Source organism: Bufo gargarizans, chromosome 3 (assembly GCF_014858855.1).
Source record: "Bufo gargarizans isolate SCDJY-AF-19 chromosome 3, ASM1485885v1, whole genome shotgun sequence".
Lineage (NCBI taxonomy): Eukaryota > Metazoa > Chordata > Amphibia > Anura > Bufonidae > Bufo > Bufo gargarizans.
Window position 1 is genome coordinate 457,876,151 of NC_058082.1, and position 27,496 is coordinate 457,903,646.

At 40.8% G+C, this 27,496-nt stretch overlaps 3 non-coding genes and 4 pseudogenes across 3 annotated transcripts; all 7 read left to right on the plus strand.

Moving 5' to 3' along the window:
- The first annotated feature begins 1,288 nt into the window (after positions 1-1,288).
- On the plus strand, positions 1,289-1,479 carry LOC122933500 (annotated as a pseudogene).
- A 1,011-nt stretch (positions 1,480-2,490) lies between these two features.
- On the plus strand, positions 2,491-2,681 carry LOC122933499 (annotated as a pseudogene).
- A 1,014-nt stretch (positions 2,682-3,695) lies between these two features.
- LOC122933498 lies at positions 3,696-3,906 on the plus strand. The gene has a single exon (XR_006388459.1). It is a non-coding gene; the product is annotated as a small nucleolar RNA U3 (small nucleolar RNA).
- Positions 3,907-24,344: 20,438 nt separating this feature from the next.
- LOC122933495 lies at positions 24,345-24,555 on the plus strand. Its single transcript, XR_006388457.1, has one exon. It is a non-coding gene; the product is annotated as a small nucleolar RNA U3 (small nucleolar RNA).
- A 1,014-nt stretch (positions 24,556-25,569) lies between these two features.
- LOC122933496 lies at positions 25,570-25,780 on the plus strand. The gene has a single exon (XR_006388458.1). It is a non-coding gene; the product is annotated as a small nucleolar RNA U3 (small nucleolar RNA).
- A 1,015-nt stretch (positions 25,781-26,795) lies between these two features.
- On the plus strand, positions 26,796-26,995 carry LOC122933503 (annotated as a pseudogene).
- An 83-nt stretch (positions 26,996-27,078) lies between these two features.
- On the plus strand, positions 27,079-27,260 carry LOC122933501 (annotated as a pseudogene).
- Positions 27,261-27,496: the final 236 nt, after the last annotated feature.

Consider the following 27,496-nt stretch of genomic DNA (forward strand, 5'->3'; position numbering starts at 1 on the left):
TTGAGGATGACCCTATCAGCACCTTCAATGTAATATACTCTTTTATGGATAGTTTTAAACTTGGCCTGCTACAGCGGGAAACCATTGATTTAGAGAATTGCTAATTTGGGAATTGTATTTCAACCCAGAAAAAAATATATCCTTTGCCAGACAGCAGACAGTATTACAATTGGCTAGCCACAGCTGAAACACCAGATTTAGGGTACTGCTATTTTGGCAATTGTATTTCACCCCTCAATAAAATAGTAAGCACAGCCAAGCCCCTGATATAGTATATAGCAAAAAAAAAAAAAGAACACTATTAGTTAAATGTACTTAGTGGCAGCTTGTGCTGGCGCACCACAAGACACAAAATGGCCGCCGATCACCCCAGAAAAAAGTGACAGAAAAACGCTCTAAGCAGCCTAAAAACAGTGAACATTTAAATAGCAGAGGTTGAATGATTCACAGCTTTAGATCGATCACTTCGTTAAGTGTAGTGGAAGAGTAAATCCCTGCCTAATCTCGCCCTAACAGCAGCAGCTGCATCCTATCCCTACACTGATCAGAGCAGAGTGATGTGCGTGCTACGTGACTCCAGCTTAAATAGAGGCTGGGTCACATGCTGCACTGGCCAATCACAGCCATGCCAACAGTAGGCATGACTGTGATGGCCTCTTGGGGCAAGTAGTATGACGCTTGTTGATTGGCTGCTTTGCAGCCTTTCAAAAAGCACCAAGAAAGCGCCGAACACTTAACCCGAACCCGGATTTTTACAAAAATGTTCACAAACACCCCAAAATTCGGTACGAACCCGGTTTGCTCATCCCTATTCATAAAAAAATTGTTTACTTGTTTGAACTTACTATACAAATTAAGCCTTAAACAGAGGCATACATTGTGTTTAGATTTGTATTAATTCAAAACTTTTGCGTCTAAAGCTTGACATTTTGACAAATTAGTTCACCTTACTATTCCACACTTTGCAAAGAGTACAAACCTCAAAAGATAAAAAGCATATCTGCATCTAAATCCGCTGTTAAGATGAACAGATTATTTTTTGTGAATTTGTCAGCACAATAGAATTACGCTACTTATGATTCATCCCTTAAATATTTCTCCTTATTTTTAACTACTTTTCAATTACTCTATGATTAACCCTTAAATATAGGAATAAATAGTTTTTATGGTGGCAGTGTATTCATTGGCAATCTGTCTAGACTCCATCTTAGAACTGTTGCGCATAAGCTCACCTTAAGTTGAAAGGCTGCGAATGAAAGCTTGGCAAACAGTGCAAAGTTCTTGGCTTAAGACTATACTTTCAGGGATCATTTCTATAGGCTTTGAAGGGAGAAATGTGCTTGAAAGTGTCTGAGTTCACGCTCCATGGTGATGAGTTTTAGGGCTTTCTTGTGAGCCTGAAAGCGGTTGATAACTCTGTTTTATGCAGTGGTTGTCTGCTTTTTGAGAAGATGGAGAAGAAAGCTCTTTCAGAGTGGTTTTAGTCAGTTAAAGAACATGAAATGCATTAAAAAAAGGGTTTCAAAACCTGATCAATGCACGGTAGTCAAAGTTTGAACATGATTGATTTTTCCAATGTTTTTTTGTTTTTGCATCTATCTAAAAAATTGCAAAACAGACTCAAAAGTTTTAGTCTAACAAGATTTGTAAAAGTATGGCAAACACTAATGCATAAACTTTACTGGTAACATAAAGATAAGGAATTCCTAGCTTATCAAATTACCAATTATAGTTTTCGTTAAGAGAATCGAAAATGTATTTGAAATTCTACATTAGGGCAGATTCACATATATATCATGATTAAATGTACTTGAAAATATCCACCACAAAATGCACCTATAGCATGGTCGGATTAGACCCAGACTCACCCCAGATTTCACACTTGGCAGTGGGTAAAAACCTCTGAAAAACATGGCAAATCCGAATAAAAATCTACTCGCAAGAAATAAGAATTTTGCAATGGATTTGTATAGGGAGTTATTTGACAGTATTTTTTAATCCACTCTCATATTTTGCTTCATAAACCAATGTTTACTTGTTTGAACTTACTATACAAATTAAGCCTTAAACAGAGGCATACATTGTGTTTAGAGTTGTATTAATTCAAAACTTTTGCCTCTAAAGCTTGACATTTTGACAAATTAGTTCACCTTACGATTCCACACTTTGCAAAGAGTACAAACCTCAAAAGATAACAAAGCATATCTGTATCTAAATCCGCTGTTAAGATGTACAGATTTTTTGTGAATTTGTCAGCGCAATAGAATTACGCTACTTATGATTCATCCCTTAAATATTTCTCCTTATTTTTAACTACTTTTCAATTACTCTATGATTAACCCTTAAATATAGGAATAAATAGTTTTTATAGTGGCAGTGTATTCATTGGCAATCTGTCTAGACTCCATCTTGGAACCGTTACGCATAAGCTCACCTTAAGTTGAAAGGCTGCGAATGAAAGCTTGGCAAACAGTGCAAAGTTCTTGGTTTAAGACTATACTTTCAGGGATCATTTCTATAGGCTTTGAAGGGAGAAATGTGCTTGAAAGTGTCTGAGCTCATGCTCCATGATGATGAGTTTTAGGGCTTTCTTGTGAGCATGAAAGCAGTTGATAACTCTGTTTTATGTAGTGGTTGTCTGCTTTTTGAGAAGATAGAGAAGAAAGCTCTTTCAGAGTGGTTTTAGTCAGTTAAAGAACATGAAATGCATAAAAAAAAGGGTTTCAAAATCTGATCATTGCCTGGTAGTCAAAGTTTGAACATGATTGATTTTTCCAATGTTTTTTTTGTTTTTGCATCTATCTAAAAAATTGCAAAACAGACTCAAAAGTATTAGTCTAACAAGATTTGTAAAAGTATGACAAACACTAATGCATAAATGTTGCTGGTAACATAAAGATAAGGAATTCCTAGCTTATCAAATAACCAATTATAGTTTTAGTTAAGAGAATCGAAAATGTATTTGAAATTCTTCATTAGGGCAGATTCATATATATCATTATTAAATGTACTTGAAAATATCCACCACAAAATGCACCTATAGCATGGTCAGATTTGATCCAGACTCACCCCAGATTTCACACTTGGCAGTGGGTAAAAACCTCTGAAAAACATGGCAAATCCGAATAAAAATCTACTCGCAAGACATAACAATGTTGCAGTGGATTTGTATAGGGAGTTATTTGACAGTATTTTTAAATCCAATCTCATATTTTGATCCATAAACCAATTGTTTACTCGTTTGAACTTACTATACAAATTAAGCCTTAAACAGAGGCATAAATTGTGTTTAGAGTTGTATTCATTCAAAACATTTGCGTCCAAAGCTTGAAGTTTTGACAAATTAGTTCACCTTACGATTCCACACTTTGCAAAGAGTACAAACCTCAAAAGATTACAAAGCATATCTGTATCTAAATCCGCTGTTAAGATGAACAGATTATTTTTTTAAAATTTGTCAGCGCAATAGAATTACGCTACTTATGATTCATCCCTTAAATATTTCTCCTTATTTTTAACTACTTTTCAATTACTCTTTGATTAACCCTTAAATATAGGAATAAATTGTTTTTATAGTGGCGGTGTATTCATTGGCAATCTGTCTAGACTCCATCTTGGAACCGTTACGCATAAGCTCACCTTAAGTTGAAAGGCTGCGAATGAAAGCTTGGCAAACAGTGCAAAGTTCTTGGCTTAAGACTATACTTTCCTGGATCATTTCTATAGGCTTTGAAGGGAGAAATGTGCTTCAAAGTGTCTGAGCTCACGCTCCACGATGATGAGTTTTAGGGCTTTCTTGTGAGCATGAAAGCAGTTGATAACTCTGTTTTATGCAGTGGTTGTCTGCTTTTGATGACTGTTCTCTTCTTTTTAAGGAGATGGAGAAGAAAGCTCTTTCAGAGTGGTTTTAGTCAGTTAAAGAACATGAAATGCATAAAAAAAGGGTTTCAAAATCTGATCATTGCCCGGTAGTCAAAGTTTGAACATGATTGATTTTTCCAATGTTTTTTTGTTTTTGCATCTATCTAAAAAATTGCAAAACAGACTCAAAAGTATTAGTCTAATAAAGATTTGTAAAAGTATGACAAACACTAATGCATAAATGTTGCTGGTAACATAAAGATAAGGAATTCCTAGCTTATCAAATAACCAATTATAGTTTTAGTTAAGAGAATCGAAAATGTATTTGAAATTCTTCATTAGGGCAGATTCATATATATCATTATTAAATGTACTTGAAAATATCCACCACAAAATGCACCTATAGCATGGTCGGAATTGATCCAGACTCACCCCAGATTTCACACTTGGCAGTGGGTAAAAACCTCTGAAAAACATGGCAAATCCGAATAAAAATCTACTCGCAAGACATAACAATGTTGCAGTGGATTTGTATAGGGAGTTATTTGACAGTGGAAAAGAAAATTGTGATGGCACACTCCCATTTGTTTTAATGAACTGTATTTATTATTTTTAGTTAAGTATTCGATTTACGTATTATATATAATTATATATGTAAAAATATATGAGCATATATTAAAAATAGGATAAAAAATGGAAATGTGGATAAAAATTGAAAAAAAAGATAAATAAAATATATAATAAAGTTAAATCTAGTGTTCAAGGTATTGAGAGAGTCTATTCAATGGATCCTGGAATATAAGGTCATAAAAATGAATTAAAAGTAGAATTGTTTTTGCGGAGTATTGCTATTCTTTAATACATGTGCAATGACGTTGCAAATAGAAGGCAGTCCAGTATAAATCCAATCAAGAGAAAGCGTGAAAAAAATATATAGATATGTGAAAAAAATATATTTTCAATCAAGAAAAAAGGTAAAAATTGGTGCTCATTCACTCAAATATATATTGTGCACGATAAAAAATGGTAAATCAATATTGATTAAAAAAATATTGAATTTCAAATAGTGTGGGTGGTATTTTTGTATATTAAAACAATGTCAGATATTTGCTGGTTGAAAATCTGCAATGGTTATTCTTCTATTTGTCGGGTTTCCCGATTGTAGAACGTCCGCCCTTTGATGAGAGAGCAAGTATCTTGATGATAGTATATATAGTTGAAGTCTATTATATGGTTTCCCGATATAGCTCTTTCATATATCCGTCATGATTGGCAAAATAAATATATTCATATGTGGAGGAATAGTAAATAGTTTTAAAAGTTTACTTTACCCCTCTTCATCCGTTACGATGTATTCCTGCGTCCCACGTGATCGCTCGCCTTACCATGTGATGTTGCACATGTTGATGATGCAGGTTGACGTCACACGGTGTTTTTGTTTCTGATTGGCCAATCCCTTTTGCTGCGGGAAATTTGAAAGATTATCGCTGAGACGGATATGTTCTTTTCCGATGATTTTTAATTCCAAGTAGTGGATTTCCTTTTAGTCCTCACTAGTTCCTCAGATCAGACGTGTTTCGGGACACTTTTGGTCCCTTCCTCAGTGGTCAAGTTGTAGTGTGTCAGGAGCGAGTGAGGATTTAAATGCTGGTTTCTTTAAGGGGTGTTACCTTCAATTTGTTTGAGTTGTTTGTAAGTCCTGGTCTGGATTTGGTTTTGTAAATACTGGTCTGGATTTGGTCTGCAGTTTGATGGCCAGAATACAATAAAATAAATAGATATATATTCATATTGTCTGTGTTGTAATCTATTTCTCATTAAGAGTATTTTGTATTACAAATGTGAAAGTTATATTGTATATTTTAGATCTCATCCCTGGATTTGTATTCACTCTTCTTCCGCTGTGCATTGCTGGCGGTTCTTTTATATATATGCGGTTACAGTGCGTTTTATTCCCTTCTCTTTTTTCAGGATGTTGTTTATTATTTAAAATCGGATTTTCTGGTGTAAATGAAATATAAGTTATATGTGTCATATTTTACCGCCACTTTATTGTTTGGGTCTTATCTGGGTGGTATTCATGGTGATTTCTTTATTTTATATGGTTTATTACTTCAGGTTATGACTTGGTAGGTGTTTGGTAATAATCCTGGTTTATTTTGTGTTGAACTGGTTATTTCACTTGTATGTATCTGTGTCTAAAGAGAGTGTTGTTCCATTGTTGGTATTTATACAGTCCTTGCGTTTTTGGTGCGGTTTATGTGCGTTTTTTCCAAAATGCAGGTTTTATGTGATACCCAAGATTATTTTGAAATTAGGGTTACTTTTTCCTTTCTTATTTAAAGTCTAACTTAATGATTTCCTGTTGGCGGTGGTTTAACTTTCCGTTGATATTTATCATTGAGATAGTTTTCATTTTTCAGATTTCTTTTGCGGTTTCTGCTAATTTTAACATCTGATGGTTGATTAGAAGGGAGATTAAAGGTGCGTGTGGGGGAGAGGGGCCTAAGTGGGAGAGGAGATAGAGGTGCTGGTAGACAGCCGGACCTCTATTTCTCTTTCCCAAAGAGGCACCTCCCCATAGTCACAGGAATCCAAAAATTTCCATTTCCGCATTTAGACCTGCAGGTATTAAGGTGTCAAATTCATAGATTCTCTTGGATTCATTTCGTGACATATTGTTTATATGAATACCTCCTCTCCATGGTTTGTTAATCTTTTCAAAGGCTGTAAATTTGAGAGATGATGGGTCACTGTTATGGTGTGTTTTGTAATGTTTGGATAGTGTGTGTTGTTCATATCCTTTTTTGATGTTTGCTATGTGTTCTGATACTCTTTTTTTCAGTTGTCTTTTTGTTCTACCAATGTATTGTTTGCGGCATGGGCATTCCAGTAAATAAATAACGTCTGTGGTATTGCATGTTATACATTCTTCTATTTGTAATTTGAATGAATTCTGTGTAGAACAGACTTGTAGAGTTTTTTTGGGGAAATTTGTCACTTTGAAGTTATTGCATCGCCCACATCTAAAAAAGCCTTTCATAGATAGCCAGTTGTTCTGTACTTTTTTTATTTTTTGTTTTATCGTGGGAGCTATTTTTAGTCCTAGATTAGGGGCTTTTGTGTAGACCAGTGTTTCCCAACCAGTGTGCCTCCAGCTGTTGCAAAACTACAATTCCCAGCATGCCCGCACAGCCAAAGGCTGTCCAGGCATGCTGGGAGTTGTAGTTTTGCAACAGCTGGAGGCACACTGGTTGGGAAACACTGGTGTAGACTATTGATGGTATAGTGTTGAGTAATGAACCTATGGTTTTGTCCTTAAGTAGATGATGCCAGTGTTTATTGATGATTTTGGCAATGTTTTTATGTTGGGCATTAAAGGGTAAGATTAGTCTTGCTTCTTCTTTTTGTTGTGTATTAACTTCTTCTTTTTCTTTAAAGAATTCCTGTCTATCCATTCTTTTAACTTTATTTAGTGCGTTGTTGAGTAATTTGTCTGGGTATTTTTATTTGAAAATTTCTTTTTCATTTGGGTGGCTTCTTCTTCAAATTTAGTGTTGAGAGTACAGTTCCTTTTTAATCTTCTGAATTGATTTGTTGGGATATTGGTTAGCCATTGTGGAAGATGGCAACTCGAGAATAGGATATGGTTATTTTTCATTACAGGTTTTTGGTAGGTACTACATATTAATTTGGTGTTTTCTACTTGGATTTTTAAGTCAAGGAATTCTATTTGGGTCTTAGTTATGTTGGATGTGAATCTTAAATTCAAATTATTGATATTAATTTCGTTTAGAAATGATTGTAAGGAGCTTTCAGTATCTTGCCATATGAATTTCCCTTCAGGGACCCTTTGGACCCGGCATTTAAATTTTTAGGGTTCAGATAGCCAAACAGCTAATGGTTTCCCGTTTAAGGTCAAATATAAAATATAACATTTATTAAGTATTCTTTAAAATGAACGGGAAGATAGAAAAGAAAAGGTATCTAAAATTAAAGTGCTCTAGTGCTTGGTGACAGTATACACTTCTTTTGTTAATGGTTACTGCTTTTATTTGTAGTCTTTCCCATGGTGTATTTCAGTCCTGAGGAGTAGATCCTATTATGTTTCCCTCCTCCGGTCTAATAGGATTGTGACGAGATGTGAACGCTCTGTCAGCCCTGCACCGGGGTGAATAGAGTATGTGTAGCTCTAACCCTAAGTTCCTCATTAAGGACTGAGTGCAACTGTTCAAATCGGTTAACCCAGTGTCTGCAGCGCACCAGGGGCCGATCACCATGCACTCTACACTAATCTAAAACCTAGACTTGCAGCTCCCCCGACATGTTTCACCATGGATGTGGCGTCTTCAGGGGCTATGGAGCTACTATCAACAAGATCGCCCTGCAATTCGGCCTTTATATATCGTCTAGGTGGTTCTTTCCTGTCCCTTATTGCCAATGAATTGCCGGCGATCGATTGATAGTCACATGATTTGGCCAATTACAATCTATTGCTTGTCAGTCACGGATTCGCCGGTATTTATGACGAGTATATACCTAGGTGTGGGCCTGTAACTTTGTTCCGCCTACCTTTTCGGGTTCCAATGGGTGTCTAACTGGGATGATTTCTCCGAACCGATGCTAAGTCCAGACGCATGCGCTCAACTCTCCACATCGCTTCCTTCCAGATACCAAGTCTGGGCGCATGCGCTCCAATCTTCACATCGCTCTCTCACGATTTCTCCCTACTGCGCATGCCCACACACTTAGTTAACAAGTCTCCAGAAATACATAATCAAGGTATCAGTGCACGTGCGTCCACACTTAGAAATCCCTGGAATCCATTTCTACTTTTGGCTTCTTCCTTCAATTTAAAGTCGGGGCGCATGTGTCCACACTCTAATAGTATTTCGTGAGTGGTTCCTTCTGCGCATATTATGCAGCCACTTAGGCTCACAATTGTCAGAACTCTCCCAAATCCACACTCAGATATACTTCATATCCCCTTTCTTAGAGATTTCCAGTTCATGCTTCCCATCTCATATATTCCCCTTCCGATCCCCTCAACCCATAATTATCTCCACATATATTAGGTGGATTTAGAGATTTGTTATACTTGTTCTCCCTTTTATTCTTATATGGAGTTGAAATGACTCCAAATTATGAATGGAGACTCATACAGGTTTACCTGGATATGGGAAAGGGGGAAAAAAAGGAGAAGGGGAAGAGGAAAAGGGGGAGGGGGGGTTTAGATGTTTTGTGTTCCATAAGAAGTTAAAGGTCTACCTCTTCTGAATGAATATTATTGCTGCTATTTCTATTATATTTTATATTCTACAGGAGAAATTCGCCCACTCTATTTAAAGAGACATACTCCTATACTACTTCATAGAGTATAACCACATATGGTCCCAGTCCTAACTCAGACATATTTGATATATATATTTATTATTATTTTGTAATTTGCCCATATATATTTTATATTTTATAATTTTCTATATATGGGTTATTTAATTACTGGAAATCCTATATGTGACACCAAACTAGATGATAATTGGCCTTACTTCCTTTCTAAAATTATTCCTTTTATTCCTTGTATTTTGATTTATTTGGATATATATATATATATATATATATATACTGAAGTATATTAGGTTTCCTTTTTATATATGAATATAATTTATCCTAGATGAATGCTGCGAATGAAAAGCCTTCATTCAGTCCATAAGGACTCATGGTGTTTAATCTATCAATCCACCGGGCTTCAGATTGTAACAGTTTTTTGTCTAGATTCCCTCCTCTTGGTCCCATGGATATTTTTTCTATTCCCCAGAATCTTAATATAGAACTCTGGTTCCCATGTATATATTTAACGTGTCTTGCCAGAGGGGTATCTTTATCTGTTTCAATGGTACTTAAATGGCCTGAGATCCGGCGTCTCAGCTCTTGTATGGTTTTACCCACATACAGTTTTGGGCATGGGCAGGAAGCTATATAAATAACTCCTTGTGTTCTACATGTTATTAGTTGTCTAATTTCATATTCCTTTTTGTCTCCAGGGTTCATTAATTTTTTAATGCGAGGTATGTATTTACAAAAGGAACAGCTCCCACATGGTGATGATCCCTTGTATTTTTCCTTTTTCCCTATAGGTTGGATCTTATCTTCTCCCAGGTGACTATGGACCAACTGGTCCTTGAGATTCGGACCTCTCCTGTATGTTATGGATGGATATGGGGTAAGAACCATCCCTAGGTCTCTGTCAGATCGTATTATGTGCCAATATTTTTTAATTATGCGGCATATCTCATCATTATATCCATCGTAGGTACCAATACACCTAATGACTTCACTTTTTTTGTGAATTGTTGTTTTCAATAATTCTTCCCTGTTCAGGCTTTTAGCTCTATTATAAGCCTTCTTCAGGGGTCTGGTCGGATAACCTCTCTTCTTAAACATCTGAAATAGTTGTTCACTCTCTCTATCAAAGGAGATTTCATCCGAGCAGTTCCTACGTGCCCTCAAATATTGGCCAGTAGGTATCCCTCTTTTCAGGGGGGGGGGGGGGGGGTGCCAGCTGCTCCAATGCAAATAGCTGTTAGTTGCCGTAGTTTTTCTATGAACCTCTGTAAAAAGATGACCCTCTTCTGATTTTTTTATTTTGAGATCAAGGAATATTATTTCCTCATTCTGAACCTCAAAGGTGTATCTCATCTCTATATCATTGCTGTTAAGTCTCTGAGTGAATTCCTGAAACAATACGTGACCGCCATCCCATAATATGAGAATGTCGTCAATATATCTGCCCCAGAATAAAATGTGGCAGACATATGACGACATCTCATCTGTGAAAACAAAATTATTTTCCCACCACCCTAAAAATAAATTTGCATACGTCGGGGCACATGACGTCCCCATCGCAGTCCCATTTATTTGGTGATAGTAGTGTTCCTGAAAAATAAAATAATTGTGCTCCAAAATAAATCTAAGTGCTAATAAAACAAACTCATTATGTTTTTTGAAATTTTTACTTTTAGTATTCAAATAATATTCCACTGCGTGTATTCCTAGTGAGTGCTGGATATTACTATAAAGTGACTCGACATCTAGACATCTAGACTTCCTAGAATAGTATTAGATGTGACAGTGATGTCGTTAATTTTTAAAAGTAAGTCTTTTGTGTCCCTTATATATGAGGGTAGGGCGGTCACGAAGGGTCTCAATATTTGGTCCACATATTCACTCAGAGCTTGTGTCAGGTTTTCGTTCCCTATCGGTCTCCCAGGGATGGGTTTCTTGTTCTTGTGCACCTTTGGTAAGGCATAGAGTGTGGAGACAGTAGGAGTTTTGTTAAAAAGATACTGATATTCATCCTTGGATATTATATTTGCCTCTCGTGCATCTGTGAGGAGATTTTTTTAATTCACTCATAAATTCTTTTGTGGGGTCATGGGACAAGACTTTATAGGTTTTCCTATCTCTAAGGAGTCTAAGAACCATCTCAACGTAGTCATTTTTGTCTTGTATAACTATGCTACCCCCCTTATCACTCGGTTTTATTATTATGTTTCCATTTTCCTTTAGGGTCTCTAGGGCTTCATGTTCCTGTTTACTCAAATTAGGGCTTATGTGATCCTTCCTCATTTTGAGAGATTTTATATCATGGGTGACTAATTGCACAAAAGTTTCTATCTCCTGAAATTGTGTAAAGTTCGGAGTAATCCTCGATTTAGGTTTCAAAGTCGAGAAAGGTGGATCTGGGATAATCTGATAGCCCTCACTCTCTTTTAATAAATCCTCTAAGACCTCTACACATCTTTTTTCATTTTCAAATGTCTTACGTACATCATTTTGTTCTTGTTTGTGTACTTTGTGTAGGGCTAATTTCCGGGCAAAAAGATTTATATCCTTGATCCAAAGAAACTTGTCGCACTGAGGGACTGGCGCAAAAGTTAGGCCCTTACTAAGAAGTGTCTGTTGTGAGGTGGTAATCATATGACTAGATAGATTTATAATCTGTTTATCATCTGAGCCCATTTCTGATGTTAATTCGGTTACTTGCTGTAACCCCATTTTTCTCTGTCCCTCAGCTGAACCCCTGGTTGTCCTAAAAAAAGGGGGGCAATAGGGGGACCTCTCTCCTTTGCACCCATGTTGGTCTGAGATGAAAATGTGGGGATCTGACAGGATGTACCAGGGGGCTGATAAGCCGTTTGATTCTGGCCCATATTCTGCCCCTGAGACAACCCAAAAGAGAATGGTTGTGAGGGCAATGATGGATAGGTCAACATAGGGTTTATATTTGTATTTGCCGTTGAGGTACTCAGATTTGTGGTAGCTTGTTTCCTTATCATTCCTTCCGAGCATGATTGAAAAGATTCTCGTCTCTCTAAGGGTTGTTTTTTAGGAGGATACTGTCTTTTTTTAGTTTTTCGTTTGATGCCCTTAGCTCGATTTCCCTGTGTACTTGAACCGTAGTTTGATCCTTCTGTACCTGAGGTCTCTGTTTCAGAGTTTTCAAAATATCTATATTGTGGGGTCCTATTTGTCCCTCTATTTCTCCAAATATATACCCGGTCCGTCTCAAAATCGGTACGGTCCCTAATATATTTTCTATGCTTTCTTTCTTTAATTTCGTTTTGCAATAGATCTATATTTTTCTTTATTTTCTGTTCTAGGTCAGGGAACTCAGGATGCTGATTGAAATCTTGTATTTCGTGTATTTCTTTCTCTAGCTGTTGGTCTATCTTTTGAAAGAAACCTTTCTCATAGTCTACCAGATATTTTAACAGTCTTAATGAGCACTCTGTTAACAGGCTTTCCCAACCCTTAGTGAACTGTGTGTCCTCTAGTTGCATGTTAGGTCTTAGAGGAATACGTAGTCCTCTATATATCATCCCCTGTTGGATGTATGTTTCCAAACTAGCTATTTCCCACCACGATCTAATATGCTTACTGTATGTGTTATTTAGATTTCTGAACGCTCCACTTATATCTGTTTGACCCAGAGGTATGTGAGCATTAGAAAAAACCTGATTTGCCTCAATAGTGAGGTTCTCCAAACTTAATTTCTGTTTTAAGAAGCCTGCCATGCCCTAATAGTTCCTATTAGTCTCTTAGGTCATATATTGGCACTTTTACAGGTGGTTCAATGCTCACTAGCCCTCGAATCTATTAGTTATATTTCAGCATTCATTCAGTCATAGGAAAACCTATCAGTGAGTGTCCTCACTGTATAGGGGTCTAAGTCATCGGAGGGTTAACCTCCATTCAACATTTCCCTTCAGGGACCCTTTGGACCCGGGATTTAAATTTTTAGGGTTCAGATAGCCAAACGGCTAATGGTTTCCCGTTTAAGGTCAAATATAAAATATAACATTTATTAAGTATTCTTTAAAATGAACGGGAAGATAGAAAAGAAAAGGTATCTAAAATTAAAGTGCTCTAGTGCTTGGTGACAGAGGTCACAGAGATGTGTAGAGGTCTTAAAGGATTTATTAAAAGAGAGTGAGGGCTATCAGATTATCCCAGATCCACCTTTCTTGACTTTGAAACATAAATTGAGGATTACTCCGAACTTTACACAATTTCAGGAGATAGAAACTTTTGTGCAATTAGTCACCCATAATATAAAATCTCTCAAAATGAGGAAGGATCACATAAGCCCTAATTTGAGTAAACAGGAACATGAAGCCCTAGAGACCCTAAAGGAAAATGGAAACATAATAATAAAACCGAGTGATAAGGGGGGTAACATTACAAGACAAAATGACTACGTTGAGATGGTTCTTAGACTCTTTAGAGATAGGAAAACCTATAAAGTCTTGTCTAGAGTTGAGCGGACACCTGGATGTTCGGGTTCGAGAAGTTCGGCCGAACTTCCCGAAAATGTTCGGGTTCGGGATCCGAACCCGATCCGAACTTAGTCCCGAACCCGAACCCCATTAAGGTCAATGAAGACCTGGAACTTTTCGGCACTAAAAAGGCTGTAAAACAGCCCAGGAAAGGACTAGAGGGCTGCAAAAGGCAGCAACATGTAGGTAAATCCCCTGCAAACAAATGTGGATAGGGAAATGAATTAAAATAAAAATTAAATAAATAAAAATTAACCAAAATCAATTGGAGAGAGGTCCCATAGCAGAGAATCTGGCTTCCCGTCACCCACCACTGGAACAGTCCATTCTCAGATATTTAGGTCCCGGCACCCAAGCAGAGGAGAGAGGTCCCGTAACAGACAATCTGGCTTCATGTCAGCAGAGAATCAGTCTTCATATCATAGCAGAGAATCAGGCTTCACGTCAGCCACCAATGCAACAGTCCATTGTCAGATATTTAGGCCCAGCACCCAGGCAGAGGAGAGAGGTCCCATAACAGACAATCTGGCTTCATGTCAGCAGAGAATCAGTCTTCATATCATAGCAGAGAATCAGGCTTCACGTCAGCCACCAATGCAACAGTCCATTGTCAGATATTTAGGCCCAGCACCCAGGCAGAGGAGAGAGGTCCCGTAACAGAGAATCTGGCTTCATGTCAGCAGAGAATCAGTCTTCATGTCATAGCAGAGAATCAGGCTTCACGTCACCCACCACTGTAACAGTCCATTGTCAGATATTTAGGCCCAGCACCCAGGCAGAGGAGAGAGGTCCTGTAACAGACAATCTGGCTTCATGTCAGCAGAGAATCAGTCTTCATATCATAGCAGAGAATCAGGCTTCACGTCACCCACCACTGCAACAGTCCATTGTCAGATATTTAGGCCCAGCACCTAGGCAGAGGAGAGAGGTCCCGTAACAGACAATCTGGCTTCATGTCAGCAGAGAATCAGTCTTCATATCATAGCAGAGAATCAGGCTTCACGTCAGCCACCAATGCAACAGTCCATTGTCAGAAATTTAGGCCCAGCACCCAGGCAGAGGAGAGAGGTCCCGTAACAGACAATCTGGCTTCATGTCAGCAGAGAATCAGTCTTCATATCATAGCAGAGAATCAGGCTTCACGTCAGCCACCAATGCAACAGTCCATTTTCATAAATTTAGGCCCAGCACCCAGGCAGAGGAGAGAGGTCCCGTAACAGACAATCTGGCTTCATGTCAGCAGAGAATCAGTCTTCATATCATAGCAGAGAATCAGGCTTCACGTCAGCCACCAATGCAACAGTCCATTTTCATAAATTTAGGCCCAGCACCCAGGCAGAGGAGAGAGGTCCCGTAACAGACAATCTGGCTTCATGTCAGCAGAGAATCAGTCTTCATGTCATAGCAGAGAATCAGACTTCACATCACCCACCACTGTAATAGTCCATTTTCATAAATTTAGGCCCAGCACCCAGGCAGAGGAGAGAGGTCCCGTAACAGACAATCTGGCTTCATGTCAGCAGAGAATCAGTCTTCATATCATAGCAGAGAATCAGGCTTCACGTCACCCACCACTGCAACAGTCCATTTTCATAAATTTAGGCCCAGCACCCAGGCAGAGGAGAGAGGTCCCGTAACAGAAAATCTGGCTTCATGTCAGCAGAGAATTAGTCTGCATGTCATAGCAGAAAATCAGGCTTCACGTCAGCCACCACTGCAACAGGCCATTGTCAGATATTTAGGCCCAGCACCCAGGCAGAGGAGAGAGGTCCCGTAACAGACAATCAGTCTTCATGTCAGCAGAGAATCAGTCTTCATATCATAGCAGAGTATCAGGCTTCACGTCACCCACCACTGCAACAGTCCATTTTCATAAATTTAGGCCCAGCACCCAGGCAGAGGAGAGAGGTCCCGTAACAGACAATCTGGCTTCATGTCAGCAGAGAATCAGTCTTCATATCATAGCAGAGAATCAGGCTTCACGTCACCCACCACTGCAACAGTCCATTGTCAGATATTTAGGCCCAGCACCTAGGCAGAGGAGAGAGGTCCCGTAACAGACAATCTGGCTTCATGTCAGCAGAGAATCAGTCTTCATATCATAGCAGAGAATCAGGCTTCACGTCACCCACCACTGCAACAGTCCATTTTCATAAATTTAGGCCCAGCACCCAGGCAGAGGAGAGAGGTCCCGTAACAGACAATCTGGCTTCATGTCAGCAGAGAATTAGTCTGCATGTCATAGCAGAAAATCAGGCTTCACGTCAGCCACCACTGCAACAGGCCATTGTCAGATATTTAGGCCCAGCACCCAGGCAGAGGAGAGAGGTCCCGTAACAGACAATCAGTCTTCATGTCAGAAGAGAATCAGTCTTCATATCATAGCAGAGAATCAGGCTTCACGTCACCCACCACTGCAACAGTCCATTGTCAGATATTTAGGCCCAGCACCTAGGCAGAGGAGAGAGGTCCCGTAACAGACAATCTGGCTTCATGTCAGCAGAGAATCAGTCTTCATATCATAGCAGAGAATCAGGCTTCACGTCACCCACCACTGCAACAGTCCATTTTCATAAATTTAGGCCCAGCACCCAGGCAGAGGAGAGAGGTCCCGTAACAGACAATCTGGCTTCATGTCAGCAGAGAATTAGTCTGCATGTCATAGCAGAAAATCAGGCTTCACGTCAGCCACCACTGCAACAGGCCATTGTCAGATATTTAGGCCCAGCACCCAGGCAGAGGAGAGAGGTCCCGTAACAGACAATCTGGCTTCATGTCAGCAGAGAATCAGTCTTCATATCATAGCAGAGAATCAGGCTTCACGTCACCCACCACTGCAACAGTCCATTGTCAGATATTTAGGCCCAGCACCTAGGCAGAGGAGAGAGGTCCCGTAACAGACAATCTGGCTTCATGTCAGCAGAGAATCAGTCTTCATATCATAGCAGAGAATCAGGCTTCACGTCACCCACCACTGCAACAGTCCATTTTCATAAATTTAGGCCCAGCACCCAGGCAGAGGAGAGAGGTTCCGTAACAGACAATCTGGCTTCATGTCAGCAGAGAATTAGTCTGCATGTCATAGCAGAAAATCAGGCTTCACGTCAGCCACCACTGCAACAGTCCATTGTCAGATATTTAGGCCCAGCACCCAGGCAGAGGAGAGAGGTCCCGTAACAGAGGATCTGGCTTCATGTCAGCAGAGAATTAGTCTGCATGTCATAGCAGAAAATCAGGCTTCACGTCAGCCACCACTGCAACAGTCCATTGTCAGATATTTAGGCTCAGCACCCAGGCAGAGGAGAGAGGTCCCGTAACAGAGGATCTGGTTTCATGTCAGCAGAGAATTAGTCTGCATGTCATAGCAGAGAATCAGGCTTCACGTCACCCAACATTGGAACAGTCCATTGGCATATATTTAGGCCCCGGCCCCCAGACAGAGGAGAGGTTCATTCAACTTTGGGTAGCCTCGCAATATAATGGTAAAATGAAAATAAAAATAGGATTGAATGAGGAAGTGCCCTGGTGTACAATAATATATGGTTAAGGGGAGGTAGTTAATGTCTAATCTGGACAAGGGACGGACAGGTCCTGTGGGATCCATGCCTGGTTAATTTTTCTGAACGTCAGCTTGTCCACATTGGCTGTAGACAGGCGGCTGCGTTTGTCTGTAATGACGCCCCCTGCCGTGCTGAATACACGTTCAGACAAAACGCTGGCCGCCGGGCAGGCCAGCACCTCCAAGGCATAAAAGGCTGGCTCTAGCCACGTGGACAATTTAGAAACCCAGAAGATGAATGGGGCCGAACCATCAGTCAGTACGTGGAGGGGTGTGCACACGTACTGTTCCACCATGTTAGTGAAATGTTGCCTCCTGCTAACACGTTGCGTATCAGGTGGTGGTGCAGTTAGCTGTGGCGTGTTGACAAAACTTTTCCACATCTCTGCCATGCTAACCCTGCCCTCAGAGGAGCTGGCCGTGACACAGCTGCCTTGGCGACCTCTTGCTCCTCCTCTGCCTTGGCCTTGGGCTTCCACTTGTTCCCCTGTGACATTTGGGAATGCTCTCAGTAGCGAGTCTACCAACGTGCGCTTGTACTCGCGCATCTTCCTATCATGCTCCAGTGCAGGAAGTAAGGTGGGCACATTGTCTTTGTAGCGTGGATCCAGCAGGGTGGCAACCCAGTAGTCCGCACACGTTAAAATGTGGGCAACTCTGCTGTCGTTGCGCAGGCACTGCAGCATGTAGTCGCTCATGTGTGCCAGTCTGCCCAGGGGTAAGGACAAGCTGTCCTCTGTGGGAGGCGTATCGTCATCGTCCTGCCTTTCCCCCCAGCCACGCACCAGTGATGGGCCCGAGCTGCGTTGGGTGCCAACCCGCTGTGACCATGCTTCATCCTCATCCTCCTCCACCTCCTCCTCATCCTCGTCCTCCTCGTCCTCCAGTAGTGGGCCCTGGCTGGCTACATTTGTACCTGGCCTCTGCTGTTGCAAAAAACCTCCCTCTGAGTCACTTCGAAGAGACTGGCCTGAAAGTGCTAAAAATGACCCCTCTTCCTCCTCCTTCTCCTCCTGGGCCACCTCCTCTTCCATCATCGCCCTAAGTGTTTTCTCAAGGAGACATAGAAGTGGTATTGTAACGCTGATAACGGCGTCATCGCCACTGGCCATGTTGGTGGAGTACTCGAAACAGCGCAACAGGGCACACAGGTCTCGCATGGAGGCCCAGTCATTGGTGGGGAAGTGGTGCTGTTCCGCAAGGCGACTGACCCGTGCGTGCTGCATCTGAAACTCCACTATGGCCTGCTGCTGCTCGCACAGTCTGTCCAGCATGTGCAAGGTGGAGTTCCACCTGGTGGGCACGTCGCATATGAGGCGGTGAGCAGGAAGGCCGAAGTTACGCTGTAGCGCAGACAGGAGAGCAGCGGCAGGATGTGAACGCCGGAAGCACGAACAGACGGCCCGCACTTTATGCAGCAGCTCTGACATGTCTGCAGCAGCTCTGACACAGCTCTGCACCACCAAATTCAGCACATGCGCCAGGCAAGGGATGTGCGTCAAACCGGCTAGTCCCAGAGCTGCAACGAGATTTTGCCCATTATCGCACATCACCAGGCCGGGCTTGAGGCTCACCGGCAGCAACCACTCGTCGGTCTGTTGTTCTATACCCCGCCACAACTCCTGTGCGGTGTGGGGCCTGTCCCCCAAACATATGAGTTTCAGAATGGCCTGCTGACGTTTACCCCGGGCTGTGCTGAAGTTGGTGGTGAAGGTGTGTGGCTGACTGGATGAGCAAGTGGAAGAAGAGGAGGAGGAAGCCGAGAAGGAGGAGGTGGCAACAGGAGGCAAAGAATGTTGCCCTGCGATGCTTGGCGGCGGAAGGACGTGCGCCAAACAGCTCTCCGCCTGGGGCCACTACATTTACCCAGTGTGCAGTTAGGGAGATATAGCGTCCCTGGCCGTGCTTATTGGTCCACGTATCTGTGGTTAGGTGGACCTTGCTACAGATGGCGTTGCGCAGTGCACACTTGATTTTATCGGATACTTGGTTGTGCAGGGAAGGCACGGCTCTCTTGGAGAAGTAGTGGCGGCTGGGAACAACATACTGTGGGACAGCAAGCGACATGAGCTGTTTGAAGCTGTCTGTGTCCACCAGCCTAAATGACAGCATTTCATAGGCCAGTAGTTTAGAAATGATGGCATTCAGGGCCAGGGATCGAGGGTGGCTAGGTGGGAATTTACGCTTTCTCTCAAATGTTTGTAAGATGGAGAGCTGAACGCTGCCGTGTGACATGGTTGAGACGCTTGGTGACGGAGGTGGTGGTGTTGGTGGTACATCCCCTGTTTGCTGGGCGGCAGGTCCAAACGTTCCTCCAGAGGCGGAGGAAGAGGCCGAGGCGGCAGCAGCAGAAGAGGCCGAGGCGGCAGCAGCAGAAGAGGTAGCAGGGGGAGACTGAGTGACTTCCTTGTTTTTAAGGTGTTCACTGCAGTTCATGCTTTGCATGCAGGTGCCTGGTCATGCAGGTTGTGCTAAGGTTCAGAACGTTAATGCCTCGCTTCAGGCTCTGATGACACAGCGTGCAAACCACTCGGGTCTTGTCGTCAGCACATTGTTTGAAGAAGTTTTATGCCAGGGAACTCCTTGAAGCTGCCTTTGGGGTGCTCGGTCCAAGATGGCGGCGGTCAGAAGCAGGCGGAGTCTCTTGGCGGCGGGTGTTCTGCTTTTGCCCACTGCTCCCTCTTTTGCTACGCTGTTGGCTCGGTCTCACCACTGCCTCTTCCTCCGAACTGTGAAAGTCAGTGGCACGACCTTCATTCCATGGGGGGTCTAGGACCTCATCGTCTTCCACCCAGTCTTGATCCCTGACCTCCTGTTCAGTCTGCACAGTGCAGAAAGACGCAGCAGTTGGCACCTGTGTTTCGTCATCATCAGAGACTTGCTGAGGTGGTATTCCCATGTCCTCATCATCAGGAAACATAAGTGGTTGTGCGTCAGTGCATTCTATGTCTTCCACCGCTGGGGAAGGGCTAGGTGGATGCCCTTGGGAAACCCTGCCAGCAGAGTCTTCAAACAGCATAAGAGACTGCTGCATAACTTGAGGCTCAGACAGTTTCCCTGATATGCATGGGGGTGATGTGACAGACTGATGGGGTTGGTTTTCAGGCGCCATCTGTGCGCTTTCTGCAGAAGACTGGGTGGCAGATAATGTGAACGTGCTGGATCCACTGTCGGCCACCCAATTGACTAATGCCTGTACCTGCTCAGGCCTTACCATCCTTAGAACGGCATTGGGCCCCACCATATATCGCTGTAAATTCTGGCGGCTACTGGGACCTGAGGTAGTTGGTACACTAGGACGTGTGGATGTGGCAGAACGGCCACGTCCTCTCCCAGCACCAGAGGGTCCACTAACACCACCACGACCATGTCCGCGTCCCTTACTAGATGTTTTCCTCATTGTTATGGTTCACCACAACAACAAAAATATTATTTGGCCCAATGTATTGTATTCAAATTCCGCTGAATATAAATTTGAGGCCTAGTATTTAGGCGCTGGGTGACAGGTATAGATTTACTGACAGAATTAGACTTGGAAATGCACAGTAGCGTGTGTGTGAAGTTATTCAGAATGACCCTATGTGCACCTTGAATCTGATATACCCTTTTAGGGATAGATTTCAAATAGCTCCAATACAGCAGAAACCACTAAATTAGGAAATTGCTAAATTGGGAATTGTATTTCAACCCAGAACAAAAAATGAGCTTTGACGGACACTAAATAACTTGCCCAGCCAGAACAGTACAGCAGTAATGACAGATTTAGCGGGATATAAATTTGAGGCCTAGTATTTAGGCGCTGGGTGACAGGTATAGATTTACTGACAGAATTAGACTTGGAAATGCACAGTTGCGTGTGTGTGAAGTTATTCTGAATGACCCTATGTGCACCTTGAATATTATATACCCTTTTAGGGATAGATTTCAAATAGCTCCAATACAGCAGAAACCACTAAACTAGGAAATTGCTAAATTGGGAATTGTATTTCAACCCAGAACAAAAAATGTGCTTTGACGGACACTAAGTAACTTGCCCAGCCAGAACAGTACAGCAGTAACGACAGATTTAGCGGGATATAAATTTGAGGCCTAGTATTTAGGCGCTGGGTGACAGGTATAGATTTACTGATGAAATTAGACTTGGAAATGCACAGTAGCGTGTGTGTGAAGTTATTCTGAATGACCCTATGTGCACCTTGAATATTATATACCCTTTTAGGGATAGATTTCAAATAGCTCTGATACAGCAGAAACCACTAAATTAGGAAATTGCTAAATTGGGATTTGTATTTCAACCCAGAACAAAAAATGTGCTTTGACGGACACTAAATAACTTGCCCAGCCAGAACAGTACAGCAGTAACGACAGATTTAGCGGGATATAAATTTGAGGCCTAGTATTTAGGCGCTGGGTGATAGGTATAGATTTACTGACAGAATTAGACTTGGAAATGCACAGTAGCGTGTGTGTGAAGTTATTCAGAATGACCCTATGTGCACCTTGAATATTATATACCCTTTTAGGGATAGATTTCAAATAGCTCTGATACAGCAGAAACCACTAAATTAGGAAATTGCTGAATTGGGAATTGTATTTCAACCCAGAACAAAAAATATGCTTTGACGGACACTAAATAACTCGCCCAGCCACAACAGTACAGCAGTAACGACAGATTTAGCTGGATATAAATTTGAGGCCTAGTATTTAGGCGCTGGGTGACAGGTATAGATTTACTGACAGAATTAGACTTGGAAATGCACAGTAGCGTGTGTGTGAGTTATTCAGAATGACCCTATCAGCACCTTGATTCTGATATACCCTTTTACGCTGGGTTCACACCTAGGCGTTTCTCAAACGCGCGTTTCTATGCGCGTCTTTGTCGCGCGTTTTTATGCGCGTTTTTTTTAATAGTGAACGTGCGTTTGACGCGCGTTTGGGTGATTGACAGCAGTGTTGTCCAAAGAGTCTATGGCCCAAACGCGCGTCAAACGCGCCAAAAAAAGCTCCTGTACTTGTTTGAGCGTCGGGCGTTTTACAGCGCGATCGTACGCGCTGTAAAACGCCCAGGTGAGAACCATTCCCATAGGGAATCATTGGTTCTTGCCTGTTGTGCGTTTTACAGCGCGTAGGAACGCGCTGTAAAACGCTCAGGTGTGAACCCAGCGTTAGGGATGTATTTAAAGTAGGCCTGATACAGCAGAAACCACTAAATTAGGAAATTGCTAAATTGGGAATTGTATTTCAACCCAGAACAAAAACTGTGCTTTGACAGACACTAAATAACTTGCCCAGCCACAACAGTACAGCAGTAACGACAGATTTAGCTGGATATAAACTTGAGGCCTAGTATTTAGGCGCTGGGTGACAGGTATACGTTTACTGACAGAATTAGACTGGGATATGGCCAAAAAATAACCACACTATTGATGGTTAAATGCACTTGGTGTGACAGCTTGACCAACCACACTACTGAGGGTTAAATGCACATGGTGATAGGCGCAGATTGCCCCTGATGTAGTATATGGCCAAAAAATAAACAGACTATTGCTGGTTAAATGCACTTTGTGTGACAGCTTGACCAACCACACTACTGAGGGTTAAATGCACTTGGTGACAGGCGCAGCTTGCCCCTGATGTAGTATATGGCCAAAAAATAAACAGACTATAGCTGGTTAAATGCATTTGGTGTGACAGCTTCACCCTGATGTAGGCTTTAGCCAAAAAACAACCACACCATTGAGGGTTAAATTCACTTGGTCGCAGCTTGTGCTGGCGCACCACAAGACACAAAATGGCCGCCGATCACCCCAGAAAAAAGTGACTGACAAACGGTCTGGGCAGCCTAAAAACAGTGAGCAATTGAGTATCAGCAGCTCAATGATCCACAGCTGCAGATCGATCACTGGATGGAGTCTTTTGGAGGAGTTAATCAGCCTAATCTCGCCCTACTGTCGCAGCTGCAACCTCTCCCTACGCTAATCAGAGCAGAGTGACGGGCGGCGCTATGTGACTCCAGCTTAAATAGAGGCTGGGTCACATGGTGCTCTGGCCAATCACAGCCATGCCAATAGTAGGCATGGCTGTGACGGCCTCTTGGGGCAAGTAGTAAGACGCTTGTTGATTGGTTGCTTTGCAGCCTTTCAAAAAGCGCCAAGAAAGCGACGAACACCGAACCCGAACCCAGACTTTTACGAAAATGTCCGGGTTCGGGTCTGTGTCACGGACCCCAAAATTCGGTACGAACCCGAACTATACAGTTCGGGTTCGCTCATCCCTACTGGTAACATAAAGATAAGGAATTCCTAGCTTATCAAATAACCAATTATAGTTTTAGTTAAGAGAATCGAAAATGTATTTGAAATTCTACATTAGGGCAGATTCATATATATCATGATTAAATGTACTTGAAAATATCCACCACAAAATGCACCTATAGCATGGTCGGATTTGACCCAGACTCACCCCAGATTTCACACTTGGCAGTGGGTAAAAACCTCTGAAAAACATGGCAAATCCGAATAAAAATCTACTCGCAAGACATAACAATGTTGCAGTGGATTTGTATAGGGAGTTATTTGACAGTATTTTTGAATCCACTCTCATATTTTGCTTCATAAACCAATTGTTTACTAGTTTGAACTTACTATACAAATTAAGCCTTAAACAGAGGCATAAATTGTGTTTAGAGTTGTATTAATTCAAAACTTTTGCCTCTAAAGCTTGACATTTTGACAAATAAGTTCACCTTACGATTCCACACTTTGCAAAGAGTACAAACCTCAAAAGATAACAAAGCATATCTGTATCTAAATCCGCTGTTAAGATGAACAGATTATTTTTTGTGAATTTGTCAGCGCAATAGAATTACGCTACTTATGATTCATCCCTTAAATATTTCTCCTTATTTTTAACTACTTTTCAATTACTCTATGATTAACCCTTAAATATAGGAATAAATAGTTTTTATAGTGGCAGTGTATTCATTGGCAATCTGTCTAGACTCCATCTTGGAACCGTTACGCATAAGCTCACCTTAAGTTGAAAGGCTGCGAATGAAAGCTTGGCAAACACTGCAAAGTTCTTGGTTTAAGACTATACTTTCAGGGATCATTTCTATAGGTTTTGAAGGGAGAAATGTGCTTGAAAGTGTCTGAGCTCACGCTCCACGATGATGAGTTTTAGGGCTTTCTTGTGAGCATGAAAGCAGTTGATAACTCTGTTTTATGCAGTGGTTGTCTGCTTTTGATGACTGTTCTCTTCTTTTTGAGAAGATGGAGAAGAAAGCTCTTTCAGAGTGGTTTTAGTCAGTTAAAGAACATGAAATGTATAAAAAAAAAGGGTTTCAAAACCTGATCAATGCACGGTAGTCAAAGTTTGAACATGATTGATTTTTCCAATGTTTTTTTGTTTTTGAATCTATCTAAAAAATTGCAAAACAGACTCAAAAGTTTTAGTCTAGCAAGATTTGTAAAAGTATGGCAAACACTAATGCATAAACTTTGCTGGTAACATAAAGATAAGGAATTCCTAGCTTATCAAATAACCAATTATAGTTTTAGTTAACAGTATCGAAAATGTATTTGAAATTCTACATTAGGGCAGATTCAGATATATCATGATTAAATGTACTTGAAAATATCCACCACAAAATGCACCTATAGCATGGTCGGATTTGACCCAGACTCACCCCAGATTTCACACTTGGCAGTGGGTAAAAACCTCTGAAAAACATGGCAAATCCGAATAAAAATCTACTCGCAAGACTTAACAATGTTGCAGTGGATTTGTATAGGGAGTTATTTGACAGTATTTTTGAATCCACTCTCATATTTTGCTTCATAAACCAATTGTTTACTAGTTTGAACTTAATATACAAATTAAGCCTTAAACAGAGGCATAAATTGTGCTTAGAGTTGTATTAATTCAAAACTTTTGCCTCTAAAGCTTGACATTTTGACAAATAAGTTCACCTTACGATTCCACACTTTGCAAAGAGTACAAACCTCAAAAGATAACAAAGCATATCTGTATCTAAATCCGCTGTTAAGATGAACAGATTATTTTTTGTGAATTTGTCAGCGCAATAGAATTACGCTACTTATGATTCAGCCCTTAAATATTTCTCCTTATTTTTAACTACTTTTCAATTACTCTATGATTAACCCTTAAATATAGGAATAAATAGTTTTTATAGTGGCAGTGTATTCATTGGCAATCTGTCTAGACTCCATCTTGGAACCGTTACGCATAAGCTCACCTTAAGTTGAAAGGCTGCGAATGAAAGCTTGGCAAACAGTGCAAAGTTCTTGGTTTAAGACTATACTTTCAGGGATCATTTCTATAGGCTTTGAAGGGAGAAATGTGCTTGAAAGTGTCTGAGCTCACGCTCCACGATGATGAGTTTTAGGGCTTTCTTGTGAGCATGAAAGCAGTTGATAACTCTGTTTTATGCAGTGGTTGTCTGCTTTTGATGACTGTTCTCTTCTTTTTGAGAAGATGGAGAAGAAAGCTCTTTCAGAGTGGTTTTAGTCAGTTAAAGAACATGAAATGTATGAAAAAAAAGGGTTTCAAAACCTGATCAATGCACGGTAGTCAAAGTTTGAACATGATTGATTTTTCCAATGTTTTTTTGTTTTTGCATCTATCTAAAAAATTGCAAAACAGACTCAAAAGTTTTAGTCTAACAAGATTTGTAAAAGTATGGCAAACACTAATGCATAAACTTTGCTGGTAACATAAAGATAAGGAATTCCTAGCTTATCAAATAACCAATTATAGTTTTAGTTAAGAGTATCGAAAATGTATTTGAAATTCTACATTAGGGCAGATTCAGATATATCATTATTAAATGTACTTGAAAATATCCACCACAAAATGCACCTATAGCATGGTCGGATTTGACCCAGACTCACCCCAGATTTCACACTTGGCAGTGGGTAAAAACCTCTGAAAAACATGGCAAATCCGAATAAAAATCTACTCGCAAGACTTAACAATGTTGCAGTGGATTTGTATAGGGAGTTATTTGACAGTATTTTTGAATCCACTCTCATATTTTGCTTCATAAACCAATTGTTTACTAGTTTGAACTTACTATACAAATTAAGCCTTAAACAGAGGCATAAATTGTGCTTAGAGTTGTATTAATTCAAAACTTTTGCCTCTAAAGCTTGACATTTTGACAAATAAGTTCACCTTACGATTCCACACTTTGCAAAGAGTACAAACCTCAAAAGATAACAAAGCATATCTGTATCTAAATCCGCTGTTAAGATGAACAGATTATTTTTTGTGAATTTGTCAGCGCAATAGAATTACGCTACTTATGATTCAGCCCTTAAATAGTTCTCCTTATTTTTAACTACTTTTCAATTACTCTATGATTAACCCTTAAATATAAGAATAAATAGTTTTTATAATTGGCAGTGTATTCATTGGCAATCTGTCTAGACTCCATCTTGGAACCGTTACGCATAAGCTCAACTTAAGTTGAAAGGCTGCGAATGAAAGCTTGGCAAACAGTGCAAATTTCTTGGTTTAAGACTATACTTTCAGGGATCATTTCTATAGGCTTTGAAGGGAGAAATGTGCTTGAAAGTGTCTGAGCTCACGCTCCACGATGATGAGTTTTACCCTGCTTTCACACCTGAGCGTTTCCCAAACGCGCGTCAAACGTGCGTTTTTGACGCGCGTTACTGATGCGCGTTTTTTGTAATAGTAAACGCGCATTTGACGCGCGTTTGTGTCATTGACTGCAGTGTCCTATGGCCACAAACGCGCGTCAAAACGCCCCAAAGAAGCTCAAGTACTTGTTTGAGCGTCGGGCGTTTTACAGCGCGATCGTACGCGCTGTAAAACGCCCAGGTGAGAACCATTCCCATAGGTAGGGCTTTCTTGTGAGCATGAAAGCAGTTGATAACTCTGTTTTATGCAGTGGTTGTCTGCTTTTGATGACTGTTCTCTTCTTTTTGAGAAGATGGAGAAGAAAGCTCTTTCAGAGTGGTTTTAGTCAGTTAAAGAACATGAAATGTATAAAAAAAAAGGGTTTCAAAACCTGATCAATGCACGGTAGTCAAAGTTTGAACATGATTGATTTTTCCAATGTTTTTTTGTTTTTGCATCTATCTAAAAAATTGCAAAACAGACTCAAAAGTTTTAGTCTAACAAGATTTGTAAAAGTATGGCAAACACTAATGCATAAACTTTGCTGGTAACATAAAGATAAGGAATTCCTAGCTTA